The following is a 12,607-nucleotide window of genomic DNA, read 5'->3' on the forward strand; positions in this document are numbered from 1 at the left end:
GCGCATATTTCTAAGAGTGAAATGTTGAGTGAAGGGAGAAAAAAAATGAGGGTGACTGGCAATGGTCGTTACACTTTACACAGGTACAACCCATTGGGTAAACAGAATTAAGCATTGGTAGTTCAATGGTAGAATTCTCTTTTGCCATGTGGGAGGCCCGGGTTCGATTCCCGGCCAATGCACAACTTCTCGTAATCAATTGTTATTATTATGGATTGTGATCCCAACGTGTAGTTATTTACCATCATTGTTTTCTCGTTATCATACCCCCTCAAGCAAAAGTCTCATATCAGCGTGACACATGTCTAAGATAGACTTTTCTATTGTTTTTCGTTTATGAACTATCGTGTGATGATTTTGGCTTATTCTATTTGTGTCATCCTGTAAAATTGCACTCTACATTCCAAAAAATGGCATGTTACCGGCCACTCAAATCTTTTATCTTCCTCGAGGTCTTTAGCCTAATCATGAAAGAGAAGGAAGCATTGGTAGTTCAGTGGTGGAATTCTTGCATTCCATGTGAGAGGCCCGGGTTCGGTTCCTGGCAAATGCAGCTTAGATTTAGTAATTCAACAGCATCTTAGTATGATATTGTTCAAATCTGTTAATGCAATTAATGTAATTGTGATTGCAATGTATGGTGAAGTGAAGTTAGTACAGTATATCAGAGGTGGCTTCCATTTTTTTTTCTCATTGTAACATTGTCAACCGTTCGATCTGGAACGTTACTTCAGTCCCGAAAATATGACAGCAACTGTCAAAAAACCCTTGTTAAATAATCTGCCAGGCTGCCACACAAGACGAAAACAAACTACTAATGTCAGCTTTACATACACAACAAGCCACCAAAAAGCGGGGGAAGCATTTAGGCGAAGCGATCGCATATAGTCAATTTAGCACAAACGCGCACGGAGGACGCATTTGGAGCGATGGGAGGACACTGACCCTCCGTTGACCCTGATACTGACTGTTGTTTGTGCTTATGCACCGAACAGAAGCTCAGAGAGAGTACCCAACCTTTCTGGAGTCCTTGGAAGGTATGCTGGAGAGCGCTCCCCCTGGGGACTCCCTCGTTCTGCTGGGGGACTTCAACGCTCACGTGGGTAATGACAGTGAGACCTGGAGGGGCGTGATTGGGAGGAACGGACTTCCCGATCAAAACCCAAGCGGTGTTTTGTTATTGGACTTCTGTGCTCGCCACGGACTGACCATAATGAACACCATGTTTAAACACAATGGTGTCCATATGTGCACTTGGCACCAGGACACTCTAGGCCGCAGTTCGATGATCGACTTTGTAGTATAGACGTAAAGTATATGTCTATTGTTCCGGCTGACGTGACCCTCATGTATAAAGGAGGAGCGTCGCCGGAAACGTGTCTCTCAGAACCTTCTAGCGCAAACCAATACGAGTGTCCTGAGTGACAAGCAAGCCTGGCAGTTGTTTGGGACTCAGAACCATAGTTACATACGTAACTTTCGTTCTATTTCGTCCCTCCCGGCCACCAGGTGGCGCTGCTGAAAAAGGAAGGAACGCCGAATACAAGCGATGTCACGAAGACTCGGGAAAGTGTACCTCATAGAGGGGCCTCCGCCGGACCTCGAACCACATCCAGTGGATTAGGAGAGGTGACATCCAAGCTGTAGAATCTGGAGAACGTGCAAGGAGACGACCAGGAAGCAGCCTCCAATGACACTCCTTTCAGAACTTCCAATGATGTAGCCACACCCCTGGTGGAGTGACTGCGCACCCCAGGAGGAGGGGGACGACCAGGGACCCGGTACGACTGCTGAATCACCTCCCCGATCCAACGTGAGAGCCGTTGCTTGGATACAGCAGCCCCTTCATTCGGGCTGTTGTAAGCCACAAAAAGCTGGGTGGATGCGCGGAAACCTGCCGTAGCATCCAAATAAGAGCGGAGCGCCCTCACAGGACAACAAAACGCCGTTTCCGTCAATCATCACTACTCACGAACAAGGTTAAGTCCTGGAACTGTCACTGACAGACGACCCATTTTTTTTTATGATCAGCAAACACCATTAAGCATTGGTAGTTCAGTGGTTGAATTCTCGCTTGCCATGTGAGAGGCCCGGGTTCGATTCCCGGCCAATGCAGTTTAGATTTAATCAAGTGACAGCAGCTTAGTAGGAATTTGTTCAATTCTGCTCCTGCAATGAATGTAATCGCGAATGCAATGTATGGTTATCGCCGAGTGAAGTTACTGCAATATATCAGAGGTGGCTTCTTTATTGATTTTTTAATGTAACATTGTCAACCGTTATCTCCAAGTGTTGTTACCGCAAAGGATCGTTATCACATTATACAGTTCCTTAACATTATTGCAGTGTTGGTATCACAATATATCATTATTGTTATTATTATATATTATTATTGCAATACACACATTGTAACAATAGTCCAAGAACAGTAGAATGACATGTCCCTTCAAAAATGTTTTACCTTGGTGGAGGTTTGACAGACTGTTGACTAAGAGCAATAAGCATTGGTTGTTCAGTGGTAGAATTCTCGCTTCCCATGTGAGAGGCCTGGGTTCGATTCCCGGCCAATGCAGTCTATCTTATGTAGCGATAGTTGATGTTGTCTTTTGGACGAACGAGCAATTTGATCAGCGCTTGAGGAAGTCGTAATTCCCTCAATCGCCTATAGGGGCACCACGTTATGTTTACTTTCAGTTTTGGAGAAACGCAACGAATAAAATCTAAATCCTCATTTATTTATTCATAATCTGAAGTCGCCACATTCGATGTTCGTGGTTCTTTGTATTACTAAAATAATAAAAAAGTTGAAAAATGGCTGGAATGTACTGACCGGGATTCCAACGGACCTTTGGTTAATTTTGTTTATGGTTTTTCAAGCAAACTTGGCAGGGGTGGAGATTGAGCTTTCCGATAAAATACTTTGGTGCCATAAACCTGTGGTTCTGGCTGGTGAAAAGCAAACATTCACATCCTGGTGACATGGCCGGTGGTTGACTTCAAAAGGGTGTAATCTCTGTTGGGCTGTCTCTGGCTTAGGTAGAAAGGGGGAGAGCGGAGACCTCTCAGCCCCACCCCAGGTTGACCTTGCGCATATTTCTAAGAGTGAAATGTTGAGTGAAGGGAGAAAAAAAATGAGGGTGACTGGCAATGGTCGTTACACTTTACACAGGTACAACCCATTGGGTAAACAGAATTAAGCATTGGTAGTTCAATGGTAGAATTCTTGCTTGCCATGTGGGAGGCCCGGGTTCGATTCCCGGCCAATGCACGACTTCTCGTAATCAATTGTTATTATTATGGATTGTGATCCCAACGTGTAGTTATTTACCATCATTGTTTTCTCGTTATCATACCCCCTCAAGCAAAAGTCTCATATCAGCGTGACACATGTCTAAGATAGACTTTTCTATTGTTTTTCGTTTATGAACTATCGTGTGATGATTTTGGCTTATTCTATTTGTGTCATCCTGTAAAATTGCACTCTACATTCCAAAAAATGGCATGTTACCGGCCACTCAAATCTTTTATCTTCCTCGAGGTCTTTAGCCTAATCATGAAAGAGAAGGAACCATTGGTAGTTCAGTGGTAGAATTCTTGCATTCCATGCGAGAGGCCCGGGTTCGATTCCTGGCAAATGCAGCTTCGATTTAGTAATTCAACAGCATCTTAGTATGATATTGTTCAAATCTGTTCCTGCAATTAATGTAATCGTGATTGCAATGTATGGTGAAGTGAAGTTAGTACAGTATATCAGAGGTGGCTTCCATTTTTTTTTCTCATTGTAACATTGTCAACCGTTCGATCTGGAACGTTACTTCAGTCCCGAAAATATGACAGCAACTGTCAAAAAACCCTTGTTAAATAATCTGCCAGGCTGCCACACAAGACGAAAACAAACTACTAATGTCAGCTTTACATACACAACAAGCCACCAAAAAGCGGGGGAAGCATTTAGGCGAAGCGATCGCATATAGTCAATTTAGCACAAACGCGCACGGAGGACGCATTTGGAGCGATGGGAGGACACTGACCCTCCGTTGACCCTGATACTGACTGTTGTTTGTGCTTATGCACCGAGCAGCTCAGAGAGAGTACCCAACCTTTCTGGAGTCCTTGGAAGGTATGCTGGAGAGCGCTCCCCCTGGGGACTCCCTCGTTCTGCTGGGGGACTTCAACGCTCACGTGGGTAATGACAGTGAGACCTGGAGGGGCGTGATTGGGAGGAACGGACCTCCCGATCAAAACCCAAGCGGTGTTTTGTTATTGGACTTCTGTGCTCGCCACGGACTGACCATAATGAACACCATGTTTAAACACAATGGTGTCCATATGTGCACTTGGCACCAGGACACTCTAAGCCGCAGTTCGATGATCGACTTTGTAGTATAGACGTAAAGTATATGTCTATTGTTCCGGCTGACGTGACCCTCATGTATAAAGGAGGAGCGTCGCCGGAAACGTGTCTCTCAGAACCTTCTAGCGCAAACCAATACGAGTGTCCTGAGTGACAAGCAAGCCTGGCAGTTGTTTGGGACTCAGAACCATAGTTACATACGTAACTTTCGTTCTATTTCGTCCCTCCCGGCCGCCAGGTGGCGCTGCTGAAAAAGGAAGGAACGCCGAATACAAGCGATGTCACGAAGACCCGGGAAAGTGTACCTCATAGAGGGGCCTCCGCCGGACCTCGAACCACATCCAGTGGATTAGGAGAGGTGACATCCAAGCTGTAGAATCTGGAGAACGTGCAAGGAGACGACCAGGAAGCAGCCTCCAATGACACTCCTTTCAGAACTTCCGATGATGTAGCCACACCCCTGGTGGAGTGACTGCGCACCCCAGGAGGAGGGGGACGACCAGGGACCTGGTACGACTGCTGAATCACCTCCCCGATCCAACGTGAGAGGCGTTGCTTGGATACAGCAGCCCCTTCGTTCGGGCTGTTGTAAGCCACAAAAAGCTGGGTGGATGCGCGGAAACCTGCCGTAGCATCCAAATAGGAGCGGAGCGCCCTCACAGGACAACAAAACCCCGTTTCCGTCAATCATCACTACTCACGAACAAGGTTAAGTCCTGGAACTGTCACTGACAGACGACCCATTTTTTTTTATGATCAGCAAACACCATTAAGCATTGGTAGTTCAGTGGTTGAATTCTCGCTTGCCATGTGAGAGGCCCGGGTTCGATTCCCGGCCAATGCAGTTTAGATTTAGTCAAGTGACAGCAGCTTAGTAGGAATTTGTTCAATTCTGCTCCTGCAATGAATGTAATCGCGAATGCAATGTATGGTTATCGCCGAGTGAAGTTACTGCAATATATCAGAGGTGGCTTCTTTATTGATTTTTCAATGTAACATTGTCAACCGTTATCTCCAAGTGTTGTTACCGCAAAGGATCGTTATCACATTATACAGTTCCTTAACATTATTGCAGTGTTGGTATCACAATATATCATTATTGTTATTATTATATATTATTATTGCAATACACACATTGTAACAATAGTCCAAGAACAGTAGAATGACATGTCCCTTCAAAAATGTTTTACCTTGGTGGAGGTTTGACAGACTGTTGACTAAGAGCAATAAGCATTGGTTGTTCAGTGGTAGAATTCTCGCTTCCCATGTGAGAGGCCCGGGTTTGATTCCCGGCCAATGCAGTCTATCTTATGTAGCGATAATTGATGTTGTCTTTTGGACGAACGAGCAATTTGATCAGCGCTTGAGGAAGTCGTAATTCCCTCAATCGCCTATAGGGGCACCACGTTATGTTTACTTTCAGTTTTGGAGAAACGCAACGAATAAAATCTAAATCCTCATTTATTTATTCATAATCTGAAGTCGCCACATTCGATGTTCGTGGTTCTTTGTATTACTAAAATAATAAAAAAGTTGAAAAATGGCTGGAATGTACTGACCGGGATTCCAACGGACCTTTGGTTAATTTTGTTTATGGTTTTTCAAGCAAACTTGGCAGGGGTGGAGATTGAGCTTTCCGATAAAATACTTTGGTGCCATAAACCTGTGGTTCTGGCTGGTGAAAAGCAAACATTCACATCCTGGTGACATGGCCGGTGGTTGACTTCAAAAGGGTGTAATCTCTGTTGGGCTGTCTCTGGCTTAGGTAGAAAGGGGGAGAGCGGAGACCTCTCAGCCCCACCCCAGGTTGACCTTGCGCATATTTCTAAGAGTGAAATGTTGAGTGAAGGGAGAAAAAAAATGAGGGTGACTGGCAATGGTCGTTACACTTTACACAGGTACAACCCATTGGGTAAACAGAATTAAGCATTGGTAGTTCAATGGTAGAATTCTCTTTTGCCATGTGGGAGGCCCGGGTTCGATTCCCGGCCAATGCACAACTTCTCGTAATCAATTGTTATTATTATGGATTGTGATCCCAACGTGTAGTTATTTACCATCATTGTTTTCTCGTTATCATACCCCCTCAAGCAAAAGTCTCATATCAGCGTGACACATGTCTAAGATAGACTTTACTATTGTTTTTCGTTTATGAACTATCGTGTGATGATTTTGGCTTATTCTATTTGTGTCATCCTGTAAAATTGCACTCTACATTCCAAAAAATGGCATGTTACCGGCCACTCAAATCTTTTATCTTCCTCGAGGTCTTTAGCCTAATCATGAAAGAGAAGGAAGCATTGGTAGTTCAGTGGTGGAATTCTTGCATTCCATGCGAGAGGCCCGGGTTCGGTTCCTGGCAAATGCAGCTTAGATTTAGTAATTCAACAGCATCTTAGTATGATATTGTTCAAATCTGTTAATGCAATTAATGTAATTGTGATTGCAATGTATGGTGAAGTGAAGTTAGTACAGTATATCAGAGGTGGCTTCCATTTTTTTTTCTCATTGTAACATTGTCAACCGTTCGATCTGGAACGTTACTTCAGTCCCGAAAATATGACAGCAACTGTCAAAAAACCCTTGTTAAATAATCTGCCAGGCTGCCACACAAGACGAAAACAAACTACTAATGTCAGCTTTACATACACAACAAGCCACCAAAAAGCGGGGGAAGCATTTAGGCGAAGCGATCGCATATAGTCAATTTAGCACAAACGCGCACGGAGGACGCATTTGGAGCGATGGGAGGACACTGACCCTCCGTTGACCCTGATACTGACTGTTGTTTGTGCTTATGCACCGAACAGCAGCTCAGAGAGAGTACCCAACCTTTCTGGAGTCCTTGGAAGGTATGCTGGAGAGCGCTCCCCCTGGGGACTCCCTCGTTCTGCTGGGGGACTTCAACGCTCACGTGGGTAATGACAGTGAGACCTGGAGGGGCGTGATTGGGAGGAACGGACTTCCCGATCAAAACCCAAGCGGTGTTTTGTTATTGGACTTCTGTGCTCGCCACGGACTGACCATAATGAACACCATGTTTAAACACAATGGTGTCCATATGTGCACTTGGCACCAGGAATCCCTAGGCCGCAGTTCGATGATCGATTTTGTAGTATAGACGTAAAGTATACGTCTATTGTTCCGGCTGACGTGACCCTCATGTATAAAGGAGGAGCGTCGCCGGAAACGTGTCTCTCAGAACCTTCTAGCGCAAACCAATACGAGTGTCCTGAGTGACAAGCAAGCCTGGCAGTTGTTTGGGACTCAGAACCATAGTTACATACGTAACTTTCGTTCTATTTCGTCCCTCCCGGCCGCCAGGTGGCGCTGCTGAAAAAGGAAGGAACGCCGAATACAAGCGATGTCACGAAGACTCGGGAAAGTGTACCTCATAGAGGGGCCTCCGCCGGACCTCGAACCACATCCAGTGGATTAGGAGAGGTGACATCCAAGCTGTAGAATCTGGAGAACGTGCAAGGAGACGACCAGGAAGCAGCCTCCAATGACACTCCTTTCAGAACTTCCGATGATGTAGCCACACCCCTGGTGGAGTGACTGCGCACCCCAGGAGGAGGGGGACGACCAGGGACCCGGTACGACTGCTGAATCACCTCCCCGATCCAACGTGAGAGGTATTGCTTGGATACAGCAGCCCCTTCGTTCGGGCTGTTGTAAGCCACAAAAAGCTGGGTGGATGCGCGGAAACCTGCCGTAGCATCCAAATAAGAGCGGAGCGCCCTCACAGGACAACAAAACCCCGTTTCCGTCAATCATCACTACTCACGAACAAGGTTAAGTCCTGGAACTGTCACTGACAGACGACCCATTTTTTTTTATGATCAGCAAACACCATTAAGCATTGGTAGTTCAGTGGTTGAATTCTCGCTTGCCATGTGAGAGGCCCGGGTTCGATTCCCGGCCAATGCAGTTTAGATTTAGTCAAGTGACAGCAGCTTAGTAGGAATTTGTTCAATTCTGCTCCTGCAATGAATGTAATCGCGAATGCAATGTATGGTTATCGCCGAGTGAAGTTACTGCAATATATCAGAGGTGGCTTCTTTATTGATTTTTCAATGTAACATTGTCAACCGTTATCTCCAAGTGTTGTTACCGCAAAGGATCGTTATCACATTATACAGTTCCTTAACATTATTGCAGTGTTGGTATCACAATATATCATTATTGTTATTATTATATATTATTATTGCAATACACACATTGTAACAATAGTCCAAGAACAGTAGAATGACATGTCCCTTCAAAAATGTTTTACCTTGGTGGAGGTTTGACAGACTGTTGACTAAGAGCAATAAGCATTGGTTGTTCAGTGGTAGAATTCTCGCTTCCCATGTGAGAGGCCCGGGTTCGATTCCCGGCCAATGCAGTCTATCTTATGTAGCGATAATTGATGTTGTCTTTTGGACGAACGAGCAATTTGATCAGCGCTTGAGGAAGTCGTAATTCCCTCAATCGCCTATAGGGGCACCACGTTATGTTTACTTTCAGTTTTGGAGAAACGCAACGAATAAAATCTAAATCCTCATTTATTTATTCATAATCTGAAGTCGCCACATTCGATGTTCGTGGTTCTTTGTATTACTAAAATAATAAAAAAGTTGAAAAATGGCTGGAATGTACTGACCGGGATTCCAACGGACCTTTGGTTAATTTTGTTTATGGTTTTTCAAGCAAACTTGGCAGGGGTGGAGATTGAGCTTTCCGATAAAATACTTTGGTGCCATAAACCTGTGGTTCTGGCTGGTGAAAAGCAAACATTCACATCCTGGTGACATGGCCGGTGGTTGACTTCAAAAGGGTGTAATCTCTGTTGGGCTGTCTCTGGCTTAGGTAGAAAGGGGGAGAGCGGAGACCTCTCAGCCCCACCCCAGGTTGACCTTGCGCATATTTCTAAGAGTGAAATGTTGAGTGAAGGGAGAAAAAAAATGAGGGTGACTGGCAATGGTCGTTACACTTTACACAGGTACAACCCATTGGGTAAACAGAATTAAGCATTGGTAGTTCAATGGTAGAATTCTCGCTTGCCATGTGGGAGGCCCGGGTTCGATTCCCGGCCAATGCACAACTTCTCGTAATCAATTGTTATTATTATGGATTGTGATCCCAACGTGTAGTTATTTACCATCATTGTTTTCTCGTTATCATACCCCCTCAAGCAAAAGTCTCATATCAGCGTGACACATGTCTAAGATAGACTTTTCTATTGTTTTTCGTTTATGAACTATCGTGTGATGATTTTGGCTTATTCTATTTGTGTCATCCTGTAAAATTGCACTCTACATTCCAAAAAATGGCATGTTACCGGCCACTCAAATCTTTTATCTTCCTCGAGGTCTTTAGCCTAATCATGAAAGAGAAGGAAGCATTGGTAGTTCAGTGGTAGAATTCTTGCATTCCATGCGAGAGGCCCGGGTTCGGTTCCTGGCAAATGCAGCTTAGATTTAGTAATTCAACAGCATCTTAGTATGATATTGTTCAAATCTGTTCCTGCAATTAATGTAATTGTGATTGCAATGTATGGTGAAGTGAAGTTAGTACAGTATATCAGAGGTGGCTTCCATTTTTTTTTCTCATTGTAACATTGTCAACCGTTCGATCTGGAACGTTACTTCAGTCCCGAAAATATGACAGCAACTGTCAAAAAACCCTTGTTAAATAATCTGCCAGGCTGCCACACAAGACGAAAACAAACTACTAATGTCAGCTTTACATACACAACAAGTCACCAAAAAGCGGGGGAAGCATTTAGGCGAAGCGATCGCATATAGTCAATTTAGCACAAACGCGCACGGAGGATGCATTTGGAGCGATGGGAGGACACTGACCCTCCGTTGACCCTGATACTGACTGTTGTTTGTGCTTATGCACCGAACAGCAGCTCAGAGAGAGTACCCAACCTTTCTGGAGTCCTTGGAAGGTATGCTGGAGAGCGCTCCCCCTGGGGACTCCCTCGTTCTGCTGGGGGACTTCAACGCTCACGTGGGTAATGACAGTGAGACCTGGAGGGGCGTGATTGGGAGGAACGGACCTCCCGATCAAAACCCAAGCGGTGTTTTGTTATTGGACTTCTGTGCTCGCCACGGACTGACCATAATGAACACCATGTTTAAACACAATGGTGTCCATATGTGCACTTGGCACCAGGAATCCCTAGGCCGCAGTTCGATGATCGATTTTGTAGTATAGACGTAAAGTATACGTCTATTGTTCCGGCTGACGTGACCCTCATGTATAAAGGAGGAGCGTCGCCGGAAACGTGTCTCTCAGAACCTTCTAGCGCAAACCAATACGAGTGTGCTGAGTGACAAGCAAGCCTGGCAGTTGTTTGGGACTCATAGAACCATAGTTACATACGTAACTTTCGTTCTATTTCGTCCCTCCCGGCCGCCAGGTGGCGCTGCTGAAAAAGGAAGGATCGCCGAATACAAGCGATGTCACGAAGACCCGGGAAAGTGTACCTCATAGAGGGGCCTCCGCCGGACCTCGAACCACATCCAGTGGATTAGGAGAGGTGACATCCAAGCTGTAGAATCTGGAGAACGTGCAAGGAGACGACCAGGAAGCAGCCTCCAATGACACTCCTTTCAGAACTTCCGATGATGTAGCCACACCCCTGGTGGAGTGACTGCGCACCCCAGGAGGAGGGGGACGACCAGGGACCCGGTACGACTGCTGAATCATTTCCCCGATCCAACGTGAGAGGCGTTGCTTGGATACAGCAGCCCCTTCGTTCGGGCTGTTGTAAGCCACAAAAAGCTGGGTGGATGCGCGGAAACCTGCCGTAGCATCCAAATAAGAGCGGAGCGCCCTCACAGGACAACAAAACCCCGTTTCCGTCAATCATCACTACTCACGAACAAGGTTAAGTCCTGGAACTGTCACTGACAGACGACCCATTTTTTTTTATGATCAGCAAACACCATTAAGCATTGGTAGTTCAGTGGTTGAATTCTCGCTTGCCATGTGAGAGGCCCGGGTTCGATTCCCGGCCAATGCAGTTTAGATTTAGTCAAGTGACAGCAGCTTAGTAGGAATTTGTTCAATTCTGCTCCTGCAATGAATGTAATCGCGAATGCAATGTATGGTTATCGCCGAGTGAAGTTACTGCAATATATCAGAGGTGGCTTCTTTATTGATTTTTCAATGTAACATTGTCAACCGTTATCTCCAAGTGTTGTTACCGCAAAGGATCGTTATCACATTATACAGTTCCTTAACATTATTGCAGTGTTGGTATCACAATATATCATTATTGTTATTATTATATATTATTATTGCAATACACACATTGTAACAATAGTCCAAGAACAGTAGAATGACATGTCCCTTCAAAAATGTTTTACCTTGGTGGAGGTTTGACAGACTGTTGACTAAGAGCAATAAGCATTGGTTGTTCAGTGGTAGAATTCTCGCTTCCCATGTGAGAGGCCCGGGTTCGATTCCCGGCCAATGCAGTCTATCTTATGTAGCGATAATTGATGTTGTCTTTTGGACGAACGAGCAATTTGATCAGCGCTTGAGGAAGTCGTAATTCCCTCAATCGCCTATAGGGGCACCACGTTATGTTTACTTTCAGTTTTGGAGAAACGCAACGAATAAAATCTAAATCCTCATTTATTTATTCATAATCTGAAGTCGCCACATTCGATGTTCGTGGTTCTTTGTATTACTAAAATAATAAAAAAGTTGAAAAATGGCTGGAATGTACTGACCGGGATTCCAACGGACCTTTGGTTAATTTTGTTTATGGTTTTTCAAGCAAACTTGGCAGGGGTGGAGATTGAGCTTTCCGATAAAATACTTTGGTGCCATAAACCTGTGGTTCTGGCTGGTGAAAAGCAAACATTCACATCCTGGTGACATGGCCGGTGGTTGACTTCAAAAGGGTGTAATCTCTGTTGGGCTGTCTCTGGCTTAGGTAGAAAGGGGGAGAGCGGAGACCTCTCAGCCCCACCCCAGGTTGACCTTGCGCATATTTCTAAGAGTGAAATGTTGAGTGAAGGGAGAAAAAAAATGAGGGTGACTGGCAATGGTCGTTACACTTTACACAGGTACAACCCATTGGGTAAACAGAATTAAGCATTGGTAGTTCAATGGTAGAATTCTCGCTTGCCATGTGGGAGGCCCGGGTTCGATTCCCGGCCAATGCACGACTTCTCGTAATCAATTGTTATTATTATGGATTGTGATCCCAACGTGTAGTTATTTACCATCATTGTTTTCTCGTTATCA

The 12,607-nt window shown here is 45.0% G+C and overlaps 13 non-coding genes across 13 annotated transcripts; all 13 read left to right on the forward strand.

Moving 5' to 3' along the window:
• Window positions 1–111: 111 nt before the first annotated feature.
• trnag-gcc (transfer RNA glycine (anticodon GCC)) lies at window positions 112–182 on the forward strand. Its single transcript has one exon. It is a non-coding gene; the product is annotated as a tRNA-Gly (tRNA).
• Window positions 183–2,044: 1,862 nt separating this feature from the next.
• On the forward strand, window positions 2,045–2,115 carry trnag-gcc (transfer RNA glycine (anticodon GCC)). Its single transcript has one exon. It is a non-coding gene; the product is annotated as a tRNA-Gly (tRNA).
• Window positions 2,116–2,501: 386 nt separating this feature from the next.
• trnag-ccc (transfer RNA glycine (anticodon CCC)) lies at window positions 2,502–2,572 on the forward strand. Its single transcript has one exon. It is a non-coding gene; the product is annotated as a tRNA-Gly (tRNA).
• Window positions 2,573–3,197: 625 nt separating this feature from the next.
• Window positions 3,198–3,268, forward strand: trnag-gcc (transfer RNA glycine (anticodon GCC)). Its single transcript has one exon. It is a non-coding gene; the product is annotated as a tRNA-Gly (tRNA).
• A 1,859-nt stretch (window positions 3,269–5,127) lies between these two features.
• trnag-gcc (transfer RNA glycine (anticodon GCC)) lies at window positions 5,128–5,198 on the forward strand. Its single transcript has one exon. It is a non-coding gene; the product is annotated as a tRNA-Gly (tRNA).
• Window positions 5,199–5,584: 386 nt separating this feature from the next.
• On the forward strand, window positions 5,585–5,655 carry trnag-ccc (transfer RNA glycine (anticodon CCC)). Its single transcript has one exon. It is a non-coding gene; the product is annotated as a tRNA-Gly (tRNA).
• A 625-nt stretch (window positions 5,656–6,280) lies between these two features.
• trnag-gcc (transfer RNA glycine (anticodon GCC)) lies at window positions 6,281–6,351 on the forward strand. Its single transcript has one exon. It is a non-coding gene; the product is annotated as a tRNA-Gly (tRNA).
• A 1,862-nt stretch (window positions 6,352–8,213) lies between these two features.
• On the forward strand, window positions 8,214–8,284 carry trnag-gcc (transfer RNA glycine (anticodon GCC)). The gene has a single exon. It is a non-coding gene; the product is annotated as a tRNA-Gly (tRNA).
• Window positions 8,285–8,670: 386 nt separating this feature from the next.
• trnag-ccc (transfer RNA glycine (anticodon CCC)) lies at window positions 8,671–8,741 on the forward strand. Its single transcript has one exon. It is a non-coding gene; the product is annotated as a tRNA-Gly (tRNA).
• Window positions 8,742–9,366: 625 nt separating this feature from the next.
• On the forward strand, window positions 9,367–9,437 carry trnag-gcc (transfer RNA glycine (anticodon GCC)). Its single transcript has one exon. It is a non-coding gene; the product is annotated as a tRNA-Gly (tRNA).
• Window positions 9,438–11,301: 1,864 nt separating this feature from the next.
• trnag-gcc (transfer RNA glycine (anticodon GCC)) lies at window positions 11,302–11,372 on the forward strand. The gene has a single exon. It is a non-coding gene; the product is annotated as a tRNA-Gly (tRNA).
• Window positions 11,373–11,758: 386 nt separating this feature from the next.
• trnag-ccc (transfer RNA glycine (anticodon CCC)) lies at window positions 11,759–11,829 on the forward strand. The gene has a single exon. It is a non-coding gene; the product is annotated as a tRNA-Gly (tRNA).
• Window positions 11,830–12,454: 625 nt separating this feature from the next.
• On the forward strand, window positions 12,455–12,525 carry trnag-gcc (transfer RNA glycine (anticodon GCC)). Its single transcript has one exon. It is a non-coding gene; the product is annotated as a tRNA-Gly (tRNA).
• The last annotated feature ends 82 nt before the right edge of the window (window positions 12,526–12,607 follow it).

The sequence above is a fragment of the Leptonotus elevatus genome, chromosome 5, assembly GCF_054856555.1.
Source record: "Leptonotus elevatus isolate MCC_2025b chromosome 5, RoL_Lele_1.0, whole genome shotgun sequence".
Classification (NCBI taxonomy): Eukaryota; Metazoa; Chordata; class Actinopteri; order Syngnathiformes; family Syngnathidae; genus Leptonotus; species Leptonotus elevatus.